Genomic DNA, 14,700 nt, shown 5'->3' with positions numbered 1-14,700 from the left:
CAGTGATCTTGGTGGGTATGTGTAAAAAAAAGTATTGCACATAACAAAGATCACCTTCCTCTGGATTAGAACAGCCCTGGATATATAGAGGCCCCAATCCTTCCAGCTGGCAAGTTATTCATAGCTCAGCACTTCCACAACATGTTTAAGGGGGTGTGAGTGTTTGATATGTTACTGGCTTCTGGAGGGGTTGGTTGCACAGCTGTAGCTGAAGTCAGAATTTAGTCCTGTTTATCAAGTAATGAAATGTTTCAAATCTCTTCATTATTATTATTAGGTTACACAGTTGCTGATCCTCCTTGTCCTTGTCTATACTGGCCACCCCCATTTAATATTGTCCACACACCCATCAGTGCTTCTCCCTAGCCGTTAGGACGAAAGATTATACAAATGGAAAAGGTTTACTCATCCTTCCGGCTAATCAAGGCTTTCTGATACTGATTCAGCTCTCGGATTCCTGTAGTCTTTCCTAGTGTTTTTGAAGCCCTCTTCCTGGTCTGCTTGGCACAGCAACAGTTCGCCCAAAGAAGGGATATCAAAGTCAGAGAGAGAACAGTTCGGGCTTGATGGGAAGAGGCACTGAAGAGACAGGCAATAGGCCTATTTCAAACTCCAGTAGTTGACAAATGGCAGTTTTTCATACTAGGAGGGAAAATGAATAAAACCCAAACAAGACAAAGTACTACGTATGGCTAATAATCTGTTCAGATAGCCCACCGCACCACTGTACCTAATTACTTCCAAAAATATTATAAGGGAGTTTGTGCTCAGAACGTCTGTGAGCTAAAAGTGTTATTAACCTCTATTTTTCAGCTGCGACACAGAGAAATCTTGTCCAAGAGCACAAAGAAATGTTGTGCAGAGCTGGGCATTCAACCCAGATATCCTGAGCCCACGCCCTAGCCCAGTACCTTAACCACAAGACCATCCTTCCTTTCTAATAGAAAAATGCACACATATAAGAGAGGTAAGACTGAGCCAAAGGGGCCAAACGTTACCCTGAAGGATCCAACAATCTGAGACTAGAACAAAGTCAAGGCACTGTGAAAAATCAGATGTTTTGGGCTCACTTATCCTTTGGCTAAAAAAACTGGGCATTTGTGTACCTGTCGTGGTACTTTTGAGCACTGATATGCTGTAGTTAAGGCTGGAGTAGTGCTTACTTTATTAGCCCCTCTTCCAAGGTAAAGTCTGGGTTGACAGCCCATTTTTAATTTATCCCATTACACCTACATTAGATGTTGCTAGTCTTACAACAGTGATCGTCCTTACATTTCTTTGTCTAGGTACACCTCTACCCCGATATAACGTGACCCGATATAACACGAATTCAGATATAACGCAGTAAAGCAGTGCTCCGGGCGGGCTGCGCACTCCAGCAGATCAAAGCAAGTTCAATATAACGCAGTTTCAGCTATAATGCGGTAAGATTTTTTGGCTCCTGAGGACAGCGTTATATAGGGGTAGAGGTATTTTTACAACCTCCCGTGGCCTTGTTCTCACCTTTTTAACCACTTCCCCCCATCTCTCTGTTTCGGTATAAGAGGCCTACTGTTCACACAAGGATACTGCTGCTGGTGCTTGAACTTGGACACACACCTCCCGCTCCCAAGCTCCTGCCATTTGCAACAATCTACCTACAGCTCTTTTCCTTACTGACTAGTTGGTTAATGTTGATATAGTCTCGAAGGTGTAAAGCATAATCTGAGTGTTATATCTCTTTGTGAGGATATACCAACACCTCGGTAATAAGAAAAGGGAAAACAGACTAGGTACTCACTAGCTAGAAGACAGGGAAATATGGCCAGCAACAAAATGGCTACTTTAGGACTACAACTGCCTCCTTGTTGCTAAATGTAAAGTCTTAGGTCCAGAATAGCACGCTAGGAAAAAGTTCTGCTAATAAGGCAGCCCGGCACACTGTAGAGTTAGTAAGAATGAGGCATATGCCAAACAAGGGGTTGATTTGATGTTGTACCGAGCACCATGATTATATTTGAAATTGCCTGTGAAGCCACAGCTTTTCTTCCTTGTCCACAGCTGCTTCTCTTTTGTTCAGATATTATTTTTAACACTTGCTGCTTTAAAAACCATAAAAAGCATTTTAGGTTACAGCTGGTAAGAAAAAAAACATATAGAAAATAAAGTTGTGTTGGTTTGTATCTTTAAATTGCTGGTTTAATGGGATACGTTTCAAGCTTAAAGTTAGGAGCCAAAGTCAGTGCTGGGGTGTCCCAAAGAGTTACACGCACTTACACTAACAATGAACCGGGTTCAAAATATGTACTTTGAAATGCAATATGAATAGGGGAAAGGAGCACATCTGAATGGCTGGCCTAGAGGTACCACTACGAACTATCACATGTGGCACCTGAGTTCTGCTTTCTGGGCTTTTCTATTCTTGCTACATTCTTATGCTTCACCCATCACTGTAAAATCTCAGCACTGGCAGATTTGTGGTATCCTGAGTCTGGAAGGCCCAGTGCCACTCAACAGCATCATCTGGTGGATGAAGAACTGTTTAGCTGAAAGTTGGTGGAAAATCAGTAATCAGCTCATCTGAATGGATAATATATTTGTAGTGATGCAAGTCATGTGCTGGATTTTTTAACCGTACTAGATTTTCTGTATACCAAAGATACTCAGTTTCTGTGTTTAGGAATCCTGGTGCTCTGCTTATCATTTCCCCCAAACATTTTAATTTAGCATTTCTGTTGGCAGGATATTTTCTAAGATTTGAGCCACTTTTTTGTGGTCAATAATCCTCCAAATGAAATCTTACCACAAAGAAAAATGACCTTTGACACATCGATCAGGATGGGTTTGGTACCAGAAGAATGTATGTATCAGAATAATCGGCAAAAAATTAAGTTTAATCTTGAAAGGATTACAACCAGTTTTCAAATCAAAATCAGGGTTGAGTTCAAAGAGGGCTGTCACTCAACTGACAGGGCTCAGCGAGGGGAAATTGCAAATAAATTCAACATCTCTCTTCCTTTTTATCTTTTAATCTGAAAAGATCAGTAAAATATGACTAGTTAGGAGGGGGAAGAATTTTTAAACTGCAAGATCTATATTCAAGTCATGTATATAGTGTTTTGACTGATGAATTATTGCAGATATAAAATTATTACTGCACATATAAAATTAGTCTTAATCAAATAAGAGTGAACATTTAACTGACCAAGTTTAAGGATATTAAATGATCACATATAACTTGATAATTGCACACATAAAGATCAGTAACTAACCATATACAAACATTCATAACCACATCTGTGCTCATGTATTGCAAAAATTAAATTGCTAATTGCAAACATAAAAGTCAGTTCTTGTAGATCTCCCCTCCCCATTTAAATTTGTACTTATCATTTTCCTACGTGCTTCCATCTCTGCTTTTACTCTAAAATGGAAGTCAACAAGCTATATTCTCCTCTTAAATTAAGTTCCACCCATAACTCTCTAATGTGTACAATATAATGTTGACGTGAGGCACATGAAAATTACAGTGAGCCACTGGAATATTTTTAAAACCAGTGAACATATTAAATATGTTTTAAAAACAATAATACACGCTTCCAAGTATGCATCCACTTACTCAATCATTTTCTGTATAGCATGATTGATCCTGCAACACTTAGACTGTTGTAACTGCAATGGTTGTATTCATTGCCTAAAGCCAGTGTCACAGTCCCTGGGCTGGCTGCCCCTGCTGAGTCCCTTTTCTAGTCCTCCACGTGCACCCCTTAAAGTGACAGACCTGTGCCCCCACTTCTCTTTGGGGTGGGGCCCTAAATAGACATGACTTAGCCTTGGTGCCACCCCTCATTCTCTTGGTTACCAAGATACAGCTTTCTTGCTGCAACCTCTGACTCTCAAGCAGTCTGTGTCTGCCTGCAGCGGCTGACATCTTCTGTCCTCCCTTTCTGCAGGGCAGACCTTTTAACTGATCAGTGGCTTTTGCTCTCCAGGTTCACAGCATTGGCAATACAGCTGTGTCCCCAGGTTTGGGGTGGAGGAGGTCACCTTCACAGTTATTAACCTGGCTATTGTGTTTGGGAGACCCCTTATCTGGACCACTGTGTAGCCTTCCCTAACAGCCCCCTTTTGATCAAACTCCACATCAATAACCCAATAAACAAACACACAGAGACAGGCACTATATTCATACAAAAATAATAGTGATATTTCCCTGTTCTCCCCAGCCAGCATTAATTCAAGTGGTACCATATTGCTAGCAGTGAAAGTAACAACTGCAACGTTTTTTATAACTCTGTAAATAGTAAGTAGAAGATAAATACTTCTTACATGGTACTAAAATTAAACCCAAAACCTAAAATCGTACAAATAAGCAGAGGTATAAATCATGCTGCACTTCTATTAAAAGTTACATCAGTTATTAAAGGCAGTTGAGGGGAGATTTTCGGATGATTTGATCATGAGTAAGAATTTGGGTATCTTTGAAATGGTGATTAGAAGGCCAGCACAATTAAACAGAAGAAAAGGAAAAGCAAAAGGAGAGACAAGCTTCTCCATACTGTCATCTGCTGTTTCCTTCTACCTCCTCAAAACCTGCAAGACTCTCTTTCCATTGTTATCCCAGCCTAGCAATCTTGTGGAGTGATATACTGCATACTATGGTCCTTTATATTCATCAGGAGTTTGATGGATGGGCAATAAGAATGGATAGCTGGGAGTGGAAGCTCAAAATTAAAATCCTAAGAGTGGCAAGTTGCCCGAGAGGTTTATTTTTTTTCTGTCACCTACTCAATATATTCTTCCCTTTGTTCCTTGATTATTAATTTCAGAGTCACTAATGGTGTAATTTATTCCGTAAATTGCAATTATTTCTAACTACTTGTTTGTCTAATATTTGTAAAAATTCAAGCAGACAGTATTTGAACCTAAACAGCCCCTTGAAAATAAAGATGTGCAGCTCATCCGTACAGTGGCCATTTGGCCCAATTCTTCAAGGTACTGAGCATCTGAGTTCAATGAGAGTCGAGCATGATCAACGCTCTGCAGGATCAGGCCCTGTCTTTCTACATTACAATATGGATTCATAGGGACTAATTTGATAGTAAATCAGGAGTAGCTCTGCTGAACTCAGTGCAGTTACATCTCAGTGCAAATGAGATTAGAATCAGGACCAGAAGTCCTTACATGGAATTTAGACAAATATGAAGTACAGAGGGGGATTCAGTATTGTACACACAGACAAAACCCACATAAATACATCTGAAAAACTCCTTCTGCCCTTGAAAGGGACTGATCCCATATTCATTTAACTAGGATGTTTTCAGGACCTCACTTTTCACCACCAAGCATCGCGTCATACAACAATATCATTGTGTTAATTTCTCATCATTATATTTGTCTGGAATCACATTAATAGACTACCTGATATTGGATGGTTTCTTCTGTGTCTTCTTTGTTTTCTTAAACTGTATTTTGATTTACATTCATACAAGCATCAAAAAAGAAAAAAAGTGCAGCAGGAGTTAGAATATGGGATAACATCCTTGTCATTTTATGATAAATAGTATACGTTCTTAACCTACCTGTACATTTACAACTGTTCAGTCTCATCATTTTTTTTCCTATTTGGCAAAAGTAATATATAAAGATGCTTTGGATCATCTTATTCTTGAAACAGGCGTATTTCATTCAAAGGTCGAGACATACAGTATTCTGATTAATAAAGGGACTTTCCTTTGGTGCCCAGTGGAAATTTCAAGTTCGACATTAGCAAAAATGGCCTGCGTGTTTTCCTCATAAGGTGGTAAATGCTGTTGACTAACCATATGGCTGGCACTGTGACTTTTTATTCCAATATATAAATATATAACAAAGTACACTGGACACATTACATAAAACAATCCATCTCATACAACCCTAAACAAGTGCTTGGATGTAACCTAAGATTGGCAGATACACCATTAAAATATAGCACATACATCTAACATACTCTTTCAAAATGAGCTGGATGAAAAGAGGCATCTGATTGGCCAATGAGGGTTCTATATTATACTCCTCATGCAGGAAATACTCAGCTGGAATTTTCCCTTCAGACAATGGCTTTAAGTCATAGTGTTTTTGTCTGAATCATAATAGAAGGCTGTGGCTTGTGGTCATCTTAAATAGCTACTCACCTTGTCTTGTAGTATTATTTATAACCAAAAACAAGCTGTACAATATAGTAACTACACTATTGTGATTGCCTTCTGGTACACTGGTGTGAATGTGAAGTCCCACTTCACTGAATTACTTGATAGTGTGCCAGTTTCTGTTTCCACTTGCACAAGAGCAATTCTACTACTCTAATAGAAGCCCTAGATCTTGTCTTACCACCATCAATTAGTGCAACAGCTTTACACTGGTGTAAATAAGAACAGAATATGACCTGAACTCTGCAATGTCATTAGCTTTAAATCACTAATGTGATTCTTCAACTAACTTTAGCAGACAAGAATTGTTTGACAAGTTTAATGTGTGCCAAAGGAAGCATGAACTGGGCAGAATTTTTATTGATCATATAAGTTCTGATAAATGCCAGTTTTCTTTGTCAACTGTAAATCTCAGCCCAGAAACAAGTTCACCTTGGGGAAGGAAATGTATCACCTCTAACCAGTTACCATCAGGTAGGGAAGTTATGATGATTTCCATGACCTTTCCCTCGTTGAGATAGAAATGTCTTGAGCTTAGGTCACTGCCAGGTGTGCTGGCTCTGCAAAGCAGCTTTTCTAGGAAAGATGTTGCAGTGAGGATTGCGACTTATTTATTAGAGAGGTGTTGCCAAGTGCAGAGATTCAGCCTGCCACTGGGATCATTAGTATTTTGGGGTATGGGGTAGTACTGCAGGCAAAGGTGGATTGTTGGTGCTTTCAAGATAGCTTGGTCCACATTCTTCCTTCAGATAACTCCATTGACTTCAGCTGAGGTACATCAGGGATGAACTTAGCAGGCCTTTTCTCTCTCACTGTAAGTTTCTTATTAAAATGGAAGCATGGAGGAAAGGATTCAGTATAGAGAGAAGTACTGAGATGGGAGTAGGACAGGGTGGGCAAACTTTTTGGCCCGAGGGCCACATTGGGGTTGCAATACTGTATGGAGGACTGGGTAGGGAAGGCTGTGCCTCCCCAAACAGCTGGCCCCCACCCCCTATCTGCCTACTCACACTCCCCACCCCCTGATTGCCCCACCGAACCCCTGACCCATCCAACCCCCCCTGCTCCTTGTCCCTGGGAGCTCAAGGGCTGGGCAGGACGGTCCCGTGGGCCAGATGTGGCCCGTGGGCCGTAGTTTCCCCACCTCTGGAGTAGGAGGAGGAGACACATGGGGTACCCACCACCAGTGTCAACATCAATACCTTGTTTATCTCCTTCCACCCCTGCTTTCCACCATCTCCTCATTAGAATGCCTCCCAAAGACTTACTTTTTCCCAGGGGCCCACAAACACTATCCTATCTTGAATGCCTCAGGCCCTAAATGCTGCAAGAAAATTCTGCTCTTGCCCATTGGCATAACCCCAGTCAAGTCAACAAGGTAAATAAATACACTTTGTTCCACCTGCTCTGAAGCAAGAGATTTGGAAGAGAGTGTAAAATACAGATTTGCTTGGATTCTTTTATACACAAAAATGTGTAGAATCTACCTGGGGTTCTAGATTGATAGTTTAAAAATACTTCAGGTGAGTTTCTTATCCAGGCTCTGACCCCTTTACACTGCCCAAAAGAGCCAGAGTGGCATAAAGGGCTCTAAAAGCCCTGGATCTGGTTGCGAGATGATTTCCCTGGCAGAAATTGAGGAAAACAAGGGAAGGCTGTCTTTCAAGAATCTTCTCACACGCCCTGGCCTAGGGTACAGGCAGGGGGTGGGGCTAAGGGCAGAAGTGGGTATCAGGGCTGGGTCTACAGTGCAGAACTGGTGAGATGCTGAGCAGTACTGGGGCCTGTGGGCACTCCAAGAAGGGTGCTGTAACTCCGCCTGGCCCCCCAGGGCTGTTTAAGTTACGCCAGAGCCACGTCAGCCCATTGGGAGGAGCCTACGATCAGGAAGCCCCCTTAAAGTCACCTCCTCTTTGAGGCATGGCACAAAATCTCAGCTTTGCAGTTTTGTCAGGCCTAGCTGAAGGTGTCACCACATTTCTCTGAATACGATGTATTAGTTAACTTGTGCTCCCTCTATTGGCTGGATGGCTTCCTCCATACAATGCAAAAGTATTGCAAGGTTTAATTTACTGAGGCTCTGGTTAGGTGTTTTGGTTCGGAGGGTTTTTTTAAGTCTCTTGGGGCAGTCATGGGGGTTTTTTTTAATAGGTATTTGGAATGCAGAAGCCATTCCTCACCAGATTATTGCAATTTTCAGGTAAATTAGCTTTTGTGCCCAAACTACTTGAGTGTTCCTTTAAACAGGAATATCATTTCTGAAGTACACATGGGAACTGTAGGAGGTGGAACAGAGAGCAAAAGTCTGGGGCTGAGCTCTTTGAATGGGACAGATGGCAAACCTAGCCAAAAATAGCTTTGCTAGAAGTATAACACATGGTAAATTGCATTAATTTTAATAATTGCTTTTTTATGCTTTGATAAAAACTGGCAAAGACCTAGAGCGTCTTTACCCAAGGTAATTAGTATATCTCTTCTCTACTGCTATGCTTTATAGCTAGCGCTTTTTTGCAGGCTCTCAAAGCTTACAGACATGTGTAGGATGGGCCTCCCCACTGGTGCAAGGAAGGCACACTGCTCTAACGTAACACCCACAGCCAAGGGTATGCGGCATGCCTTGTGCTCTTGCAGACTGGGCACGTTAAAGAATGCTATGCTTGGTCTAGGGGGGGAAATGCCAGCTGCATCTGTAACAGTATTCACTCGCTGGCGATGCCATGAAAACCCAAATTTGTACCAGCTGAGGATCTGGCTGTACATTCAGGAATGGTGCCAGTGCAGAGTCACACACATATATCAATCCATGAGAGCATAAAATCCCATGCTTGCAGTCATGGTTTATTACAAACCTCATAGATATTGCCTCTAAATTTGTGTGAATTTGCAGGATTCCACTGGAATACCCTCCTACCTTTCAGACTTGCTCTGAAGCTAAATGCAGTATTGTTTGTGAGACACTCAGATTCTATGGTGATGGGACTATCTTGATAGGTAGGTAGATAGGTAGGAGGTAGATAAGATGTAGCCAGAGCATTTCTGAATGTGACCAGCGCATGCCGCATAAATAAGCTCAGGACCATAGATGAGCAAACTGAGGTTTTAAAAAATTAATAGGCAAGACTGCAGAATCATAATTGCCTTTCTCCAAAGCAAGAGACCATAGAAGCTTCAGCAACAGAAAATGTGTAAATGGAATTTAATAGAAACTAGCATGGAAAATGGGGACAGTGCCACTGGCCAATGCAAAGGTGATTGTTATGTATAAAAGGAACAGCCAAATACGTCTGTTGTTCACCTAAATAAAAACATAAAGCATGAGAGAGTCCAATAGGTGTAGTAATGGACACTGTAGCTGGTAAAACATGCTGTGCACTAAAGCTTCTCTCTATAGCCCCTGATCAGAAATTATAGGTGCATTAGTCTGGTGACACAAAGAAACTCAGATAAAACTCCCTTTATAAAACTAGGAGACAATTATGTCAAGCAAAATGTTTAACACTAAGGCTTCACCTTGCACACAAACATTGCACTAACTAAATCAGTCTAGATTTCTTCCTAACTTCAGTTAAATTGAGATGAGGCACTCACTGATTTCAGTGTCTACACAAGGGGGATGCACCAATTTACTAAGCTGGTTTCTAATTGGTTAATTCAGTGCAACTTCTGTGTTTAAGCAAGACAACTTCCCACTAACTGTGGGATTTAAGAGGGCATGCAGCGTGTAGGGCTCTTTCAAAAATATTACACTGGATATATAATATAATACAACAATAATAATAATAAAATATACTGGATAATATACTGGAGAAATAAACTTCCCCTTGTAAAGCTAGAAGACACACACATCAGGCCAAATAAATCCCAGAGAAGTTACAGAAAACAGTAAGTGTAGGAGACTATCTGCCAGAGTCAGACAGGCAAAGGCCCAAGACCAGGTTGAGGTGTTTTTCATTTTTTTCTAGTTAGATAAGGAAATCCCTCACTTACAATGCAGCCTCTCTTTGAAAAAAGCCAAATGTGGCTGCTGCCAAACTGAATTTACCCTCTTGCTACAAGGGATAGGCTCTGCCAGTTACACAGAAACAAACACCCTGTGACTTATCCCTAGAACCACATCCAGATATGTAGTACATCGTGACCAGTAGCCTGAAAAGGTTTGTGGGTATCCAGGGGAAAATGTAAATACTTCTATGGACAGTCACAAACGATGCTTGAGCAAATCACTCCAGGTTGGTTGACAAGTGTAACTTGAATGTGAACAAAGGTTGATTTCAAATAATTTTAGCATTGAGAGCTGATGGGTTATACGCTCTAATTGTCGTTCATCCTGAATCACAGAGATAGAAATGATCAATTAGTCCATCCCTCTACCAGCACTGGATTATCCTCTATGGGCCCCTTTTAGTTAGTGCAAATCTGCTTAGTCCCAATTTATAACAGATGAGGTTCTACCCGTAGGTATTTTGTCTGGATTAGAGTATTTACAATGTTTGTAGTCTCTAATTTGTGAAGCTAGGTGACTTAGCCAAATGTATTCTGATTTGTTTCCATTTTTTCTTCAGTTCTTTACTGTGCTTTTCCATAAGAATTACTCAGTTCAGCAGTTTTCTTTAAAAAATATATCAGCTGCTTTAATATCCATTTTACCCCAATTTTTGCCAATATTTCCTTGGTGTTTGATTTTTCCTATCTCTGAAATCGTTATCAGTGTTTGTTCCTTGCCTATTTTCATTGTGGTAACCAGTTTAGTTTGTCTTATTCATACTTGTTGCATTATTTCTTTGAGGTAATACTAGCTTTGTTTTACTTTTTCTATTGTCTTTCCTCCATGGGGTTGCACTGTTTGTTTTTTTTTAATTCTTGTTACAAAGCATCTCAAATGCTCTTTATCATAAATGTGCAAGTATATAGTGAAGCCCTCTTCAAATGCAACCAAAGACATGAAATATTCCAGAAACACGGGATTAAAATATTCAACTGCACCACAGACAGCCGAAGAGGGCACATCTTTGCCTTCTGTAAAAATCTGTGGGTGTGAGTTCACTGTTAAGATGGAACCTTCAATGTGGTGAGACATAAAAAAATCTTAGATACACCAACAGAATATAAAAAATGTTGCAAGGGAATAAAGCTGATTCAGTTCCTTGCCTGCCATAGTAAGTTAAAGAAGTTGCTTTTGACAGCTTGCGAGTGAAACACAATTTATATATATATTTTTTGCAGAGACCAGTCTGCAGAATTATTGCATGGATGCAGAAGCTGTGACAGTGATGAGATGGGAACCCTCCCAAGCAAGCTGCAGTTCCAAGAAAGCTTTTGAATGGCCAAAAGAAAATCACTCTGATGCATACAGTTCAGAATACCTAGGCTATATTTGGAGGTTTCCACAGATCCAGTAAATCTGTTGGCCATTGGTGGGATTTTTTGATAAGCATTCAAGAAAGCAATTCTAGAGGTTCTAGTTTGGTTGAGAGGATTTCTGTAATAGAAGACAGGTCATTTCTCAGTGGGTAATTAAAAGGATTTGGAATCACTATAGAAAGACTACGAGGAGTCCTTGTGGCACCTTAGAGGCTAACAAATTTATTTGGGCATAAGCTTCCGTGGGCTAGAGCCCACTTCATCAGATGCATGGAGTGAAAAATACAGGAGCAGGTATAAATACATGAAAGGATGGGGTTGCTTTACCAAGTATGAGGTCAGTCTAACGAGATAAATCAATTAACAGCAGGATACCAAGGGAGGAAAAATAGCTTTTGAAGTGGTAAGAGAGTGGCCCATTACAGACAGTTGACAAGAAGGTGTGAGTAACAGTAGGGAGAAATTAGTATTGGGGAAATTAAGTTTAGGTTTTGTAATGACCCAGCCACTCCCGGTCTTTATTCAGGCCTAATCTGATGGTATCCAGTTTGCAAATTAATTCCAGTTCTGCAGCTTCACGTTGGAGTCTGTTTTTGAAGTTTTTTTGTTGAAGAATTGCCACTTTTAGGTCTGTTATTGAGTGACCAGAAAGATTGAAGTGTTCTCCTACTGGTTTTTGAATGGAGCATTTCTGAAAGATTCAAAAGTTTCTGATTTTTTTTTTTTTTTTTTTTGTTGTTGCTCACAGCTGGGGGAAAAACAGGAGCAAGAGACACATGGACCTTTTCTCACTAGAGTCCTTTTGCTGAGCTCTAATGTTCTCTTGTGAAACAAAACCCTGGTTAACACCTTCACAGTGGTGCTGCTGAAGAATGGTTCCATGTTCAGGGTAATTTTTGTTAAACTATAACTCAAACCAAGTTTCATCAATTTTCTTCCAATGTTTTGGGGAAAAACCCAGTTGGGTGCCAATCAAAATAAATGTATTGCTATGAACAAAACATAAAACTGCACTTCTGGGACTTGAGTCCTAGTCTTGCTGCTCCCGAAACAGTCCGCTAGCGTGTCCGCTAAGGGAAAACCTTTGCTACAGTTCTACTCTCAAGCATGCCCTTATGTTCTCTGGAAGCTTTAGCCAGACATGCACACTACAACCAATACAATTAGATACAACAATTGTTAACAAATTTGCTTAATTGCAACCTAGTCTTATTTACTATAACCTATGAAGATCTGCCTGCACAAAGTCTAAAGAATAATAAGAAACAATATTTGAGATAGAGGCAAACAAAGAAATGTTAGCTATGCCAAAATGTCCAATCAAGGGAGATCATTCACAAACTGTAGCACAAAACCAGTTTGGCAAATTTTATTTAGAGTAAACCTGGCAGATTTCAGGCAAACTCACATTAACAGGCATGATCCTGGTAACATTAGTAAGAGGACACATGCAGTGACTGAGAGAAGAATGCATACTAGCCACATGTACGTTGAAATCTTTACGGGACACTGCATTGTCTTTTGTAGTTTTAAAGCATTTTATTTTTCCTTCTCTGGGGTTTTCTCTTTTATTCCCTTCAAAAGTTTCACCTCCCTCCAAAAATGTTCCTATGTCCCCCCCCCCCCACCTTCTGTCTATTATGAAAATATTGCTGTTTACTTTGATTCTTAAACAAATATTGTCCTTGTTTATGTATGTGCTGTCATAAAAAAGTATCATGCACAAAAGGCATCAATGAAGCCAGTACAGCTCTATGAATAAGGTTTTGACGTTAACTTGTGCTCCCTCTGCTGGCTGGCTGGCCAAACTGCAAGAGAAACATAACGAGATGGTAGGATGATATGAAAAATAAATAACTCATGCACATGTACACACTCAGTCAGATGTGAATTTTCAAAGATTATTTGAGCACTGGCACTATAAAATACACAAAGACACATCCCCTGTCTGAAAGACCTTACAAAAGTGATTCTCAAACTTTTGTACTGGTGACCCCTTTCAAATAGCAAGCCTCTGAGTGTGACCCCCCCTTATAAATTAAAAACACTTTTTTATATATTTAACGCCATTATAAATGCTGGAGGCAAAGCGGGGTTTGGGGTGGAGGCTGACAGCTTGCGACCCCCCATGTAATAACCTTACGACCCCCTGAAGGGTCCCGACCCCCAGTTTGAGAACCCCTGACTTACAATCTAGAAGACGGACATGATGAGAAGATGAGAAGCACCATACAGCATAAAGACAGGGGAGACTTTGGCTTATGATGGGGTTTTTGCATCCATAAACACTTTTTATGGGCATGGAAGAAATAGGTTTTGAGGAGGGATTTAAACGAGACAGTGGTGGTTTGATAAACTGGGGTTGTAAGTCACCATATACGTAGGCACGTCATGGCAAAATACCTAGAGTTGGGAACAGGAGAAAGAGATGAATGGAGGTTGAGGCTGGTGCTTTTACAGAGCAGAGAGAGGAGGTAAAACAGGAGGTGCTGCTAGCTGAGGCCAAGGTGTGGAGAGTCATGAAGGTGAGGCATTTAAGTTTAAACTTAATACAGCATCTATGAAAGGGATGCAAGGAGTGGGGGCAATGCGCTCAGATTGCTGGGTAAGGAAAAGACGTTTGGCAGCTGCATTTGGGAGGTTCTGGAGAAGGGGCAAGGGCAATGTGGGAATCAGAGAGGCCAGAGAGGAGGAGAGGTTGGTAAATTAGGGCCCAAGATGCGTTTTGTCTGCATAATTCCATTACTTCAGTGGGAATTTCCCACACAGAACACAATCAGGCATTCAGATACTGCGGTCATGGAGGGGCTGTGTAAGTACCGAGATAAATAGGTAGGTCCCTTAGAATTTGGAAAGTATTCTCTAGCAGCCATATTGTAACAATTGTGAGGGAAGCACAAAATCTCAGCTAAACCACTTGGCAATGTCCCTTTAAAGTAACTTTTACATTATCACACTTTTTATTGTTATCAATCACTTCTCAATCTATACAATGTCAAAAATGCTAGGTGTCCAGTATCAGAGGGTAGCCGTGTTAGTCTGTAACCACAAAAACAACAACGAGTCCGGTGGCACCTTAAAGACTAACAGAAAATGCTAGGCAAGCCCTGGTAACACATCATGCTCCTGTACTGGCATCTAGCATCTGCTAATCTCTTTTTAATGCCGCAAA

The sequence above is a fragment of the Trachemys scripta genome, chromosome 2 (genome assembly GCF_013100865.1).
Source record: "Trachemys scripta elegans isolate TJP31775 chromosome 2, CAS_Tse_1.0, whole genome shotgun sequence".
In the NCBI taxonomy this organism is placed as follows: domain Eukaryota; kingdom Metazoa; phylum Chordata; order Testudines; family Emydidae; genus Trachemys; species Trachemys scripta.
Note: the sequence above shows the minus strand (reverse complement) of the source record.